The following is a 4,679-nucleotide window of genomic DNA, read 5'->3' on the forward strand; positions in this document are numbered from 1 at the left end:
TTTTTTTTAATTGTGAAAGACATGTATAGGGCTATAAGGGGGTGAGGGTTGGGAGCAGAGGGGTGAGGATGGGCAGGGATGAAATCACAGGGCTGTACAATTTGGTGGTGGTGGGGGGGGGAATGGGTGAATGAAATTAGGAAGTTACAGTGGGAGCCAGCAGAGACAGGGTAATGGTGAGCATAGTCCAGTGGTGATTAATTTTTTTTTAAATAAAGAAATTGCCTTATTGACTTTTGGGTTTCTCATTTGGGAAGGAGCGCAGACGCCTTGGCTTCTTTGTGCTGAACAGGGGTGTTGATGTGACGGGGGAAGGGGAGCCTACTTTTACTTTAACACCTTACTGGTGGGTTGAAGCCGCATGTCTTCTTGTTATGTTAGAAGATATCTTTCTGATGTTTACTGCCCTCTGGACTGCAAAGTGTTTACCGAGATGCGTCCAGTGGAGATGGCTGGCTGAGCTCTGAGGCTCCATCCTCCTTCGATTCCTTAGTTGTCTCTGAAACTGGTTTCAGGGTTCAGGTCTGGAGTGAAACTCAGTGTTAAGGTTACCTATAGGAAAGAGAGCAAACCTAGAGAGGACAAGCTTGTGAGTTACAAATAGAAGGGCTTTGGAGGTATTACTTACAGATGTACTGAGGGAGGAGGTGAAGGAAAGTGGCTTAGATAAAATTCTTTGTAAACCGTAGGCAGTTCTTTCCAGTGACCTGAAAGCTCTCCCCAGGTGTTCTCCCGGTGTGTGTGTGTGTGTGTGTGTGTGTGTGTGTGTGTGTGTGTGTGTGTCTGGGTCTGGGTTAGGTGGCACACCCTGGGTGCTGAACATCTGGCTCTCCCCAGGGGCCAAACGGCTTTCCCTGGGGCCGAACGGCTCTCCCAAGATTGCCCATCTTTCTCCCTTGGAGCAGCTGGTGCCTTGAACCACGTACCTTAGAGGTTGCAGCTCAGCTTCTTGCCACTAGGCCACGAGAGCTCCATTAGAAGGTGGTACAAACAGTTAACATACTCAACTGATAAATCAAAGATCAGAGGTTCAAGTCCATCTAGAGTCATCTTCTTAGAAACATCTACTGACCTACACCTAATGGCTGCTGAGAATGCAGCCATTGAAAGCCCCATGGAGCAAGGTTCACCTCTGACACCAGGAGTCAGGATTGATTCGAGAGCCGTTTGGTTTGTTTGTGGGATTTTTTTCCCCTTCTTTTCGTTTTATCAACCTAATTTTAACAATTGAGGAAACAGGCTCGGAAACCACAAACAACTTGCTGATGAGCATGTGTTATGCAGACATGACCTTGCCTCCTGACAATAAGCAGGACTTAAAACACTTGTTGCAGAAGGTCAAAAACTGTGGCCTTCAATTGCATGGCAATATCAAGAAATCAAAAATCCTCATCATTGCTCCAATAGGCAACATCATGATAGATGGAAAAAGACTGATAATTTTTCATTTTTTAGTGCAGATTTCCCCACACACCTTCCTTCACTGCCATTATGTTTCATACCATAATTCCCATACAGAAGGGCTGATACTGTCAACAATTTCATCTTACTTGGATCCACAGTCATCACCCTTGGCATCAGCGGTCAAGAAAGCCGCACTGCATTGGGAAAAATCTGCTGTCAAGGCTAAAGAGCAACAGTGTCAGTTTAAAGACTAAGGTGCGCCTGATTCAAGCCATGGTCTTTTCAGTTACGTCTTGTGCATCTGAAAGTTGAACAGTGACTAAGGATGACAGGAAGAGAATTGATCCCTTTTGAGGTACGGTGCTGGAGAAGATGACAGAGTATCTCATGGACTGTCAGAAGAAGAAACAAATGTGTCTTGGATAAAGAGGCAAGGATGGTGAAATTTCATCTCACATGTTTGGGAATGTTGTTAAGAGGGGCCATTCCTTGGAACAACAAGACATTATACTTGGAGTGGTGAAGGGTCAGCATAGGAGAGAAAGACCTTCAACAAGATGAATTGACACAGTGACTGTAACAGTAGGCTTGAGCATATCAGAGATGAGTGGATGGGACAGGATAGAGCAGGGTTCATATCTGTTGCTCTTGGGCTCACTATGAGTCATACTGGACTCAATGGTACATAAGAGCACAACAACGATGAGCGTGGGTTGATCAGTATTCAGCATGCTGTACACTGTTGTTGTTGTTGTTAAGTGCCGTCGAGTCGCAGGCGACTCACAGCGACCCTATGAAGGAGAGTCCTTGACGCTTGGGTGCCTTTCATCCTCTCTCCAGGTTCATAGGGTTTCCGGAGGCAAGCTATTATGGAAGTGGATGCCACTCCTCCTTCCAAGCTTGTTTTAATCGGGGAGCTCCACCCCACTCTCTGTTCGCATTGGGTAGCCAATCATTAACGCATTTGACACACCAGTGTCGCGGTGTTCAGCCTCACAGCAACCACAAGTGAACGCAGTATGGTAACTTATGCACCAGGGCTATACGACCTAGAGGAATGTCTGAACAAAAACAATGAAAGACAGGCCCTAGTTTGTAGTAATTAAGGTAGGGGATTAAGCTATAGTGAACTAATTGCATTGGGAAAATCTGTCAAGGACTTCACCAGAGTGCTAAAGATCAACGATTTCAGTCTAGAGACTAAGGTGCACCTGATCCAGTCCATAGTCTCCGCAGTTACTTGCTACGCATAAGAGAGCTGGACAATGACTAGGGATGACGGCAGAAGAATAGATGCCTTTGAGTTGTGGTGCTGGAGAAGAGCATTGAACATACTATGGACTGCCAAGAGAACAAACAGATCTGTCCTGGAGAGGGTGAAACCAAGTTTTTCCTTGGAGGCAAGGATTTTAAAGCTCCATCTCACATACTTTGGCATGTAGCCTGGAGGGAGCAGTCCTTGGAGAAGGACATCTTACTTGGAAGGGTGGAGGGACAGTGGAGGAGGAGGAGACCCTGAATGAGATGGATTGACACAGTAACTGGGGTAATGGGAGTACGTGTGTCAGAGGCAGTGAAGTTAGCTCAGGACAGGACAGAGTTCAGAGCTATTATGCATAGGGTTTCTATAAGTTGCAGTCCACTTGGTGATACTTAACAACAGCAACAACAAGCAAACAATTTCACGTAGTTTCACCACCTATAGGCGGTTGCTTTACTGGGTAACCTGTCCCTGTGTAAGGGACAAAGTCAGACATTCTGCATTCTCACCACCATCCTGAACAGCTTCTGTGGCTTTCTGTACATGGAAAATTCCCAAAAGGTGACACAGGAAGCTGCTGATGGTGGTTACCTCTGGGGAGAGAAATCGGAGGTGTGGATAGAGAGAATCTCACTCTGTAGTGTGTCCTCTTTTGTATTTTCTATTTTTTGCCATGTGCACGTATTAGTTTCATGATGTAAAGACAGCACTGAGCATGTGTTTTGGGTTCCAGCCCCCAACGTGTGCTATTACGAACCCTTCCCTTGACCTTGGCAATGGGTACTATAGTGTTAACCCTTATACATAGTGCATGGAGAAGCTGAGTGACCATGGGCACTTGGCCAGACCACATAGAGAGGAATGGCAAAGCGAGGGCCACTCCAACGCCAGTGCCTATTCCTGCAATCAGTGTCAGATTATCCAATATACCGGGTAAGCCTGGGTTTACTGATCTAAAGTGTATAATGTCACTTAAGTTTTACCACATCAGAGATTCTGCTTCTAGGTCTGACTGAAATGTGTCTCTCCCCCAACCCCAGAGCACCCTCCTTTGGAATGAAAGACTTTTCACATCTACAATCTGTTACAGAGACAGCACACCCAGGAAGCAAGGTAAGCATGGGTTTCTTGTTTTTACTTATTAAGCTCTAGTGGCCTAGTGGCAAGAAGCTGCGCTGCAATCCCAAAGGCACGTGGTTCGAGGCCACCCCTTGCTCCAAGGAATAAAGATGGGCAGTCTCCTTTTATGTGATTAACAGCCTCTGAAAACCCGCCGGAGGGTCAGCTATTGGTCAGTTCTGACTCTATGGTACACCTCAACAAATATTTCATAATATTTATTTTGCTTATTGGGTTATTCCCCCCCTGCCCATAATACACATTAGCCCCCCTGGACTTGGAAGGTTCATAGAGAAGGAAAGAGAGGAGAGAAAGATGGATTCTGGAGCCAGTTTAACTGGGTTCAAGTCCTGACTCAGCCACTCACCAGCTGGGTGACCTTGGGTGAGTCACTATGCCTCTCTGAAGCTCATTTTCTTCTCTGTGAGGATTAAATGACTTTACTCCATGTCAAGGGCTTAGAACAAGGCCTGCTTTACAAATGTTCAAGTGTAAAAACCAGTGGATTGTGTGGCTGTTTGCTGCTATGAATAGCTTCCTCCTCTGTCGGGAGAGCAGAACTGGGTAATGCCCAACTTCCATTACTGAACGATTTGATTAGAAAGTCTGTGTCACAATCCTCATCAACAGGGGGGGAGGGTGCTGAACAGAATTTAAAATTCTTCCAAATCCCGATCTTTCTGGAGCCATGAAGACTGTATGAATTCTTGAAACTATTGCCCTGAGATAATCTTTCAACCTTACATCAAAAATATCCTCTGAAGTCAATAAACAATGTTGTTGTCACCTAGGTCTCTGTCACAACTAGGTCTTAAGAGACTCTGTGAACAACAGATCAGTAGTACTGTTCCACCAAACAGTAGGTCAAGCTTAACTAATAAAGAGTGTATGTCCT

This window comes from Elephantulus edwardii, unplaced genomic scaffold (genome assembly GCF_000299155.1).
Source record: "Elephantulus edwardii isolate Elephantulus edwardi_28Jun2011 unplaced genomic scaffold, EleEdw1.0 scaffold00089, whole genome shotgun sequence".
Taxonomy (NCBI): domain Eukaryota; kingdom Metazoa; phylum Chordata; class Mammalia; order Macroscelidea; family Macroscelididae; genus Elephantulus; species Elephantulus edwardii.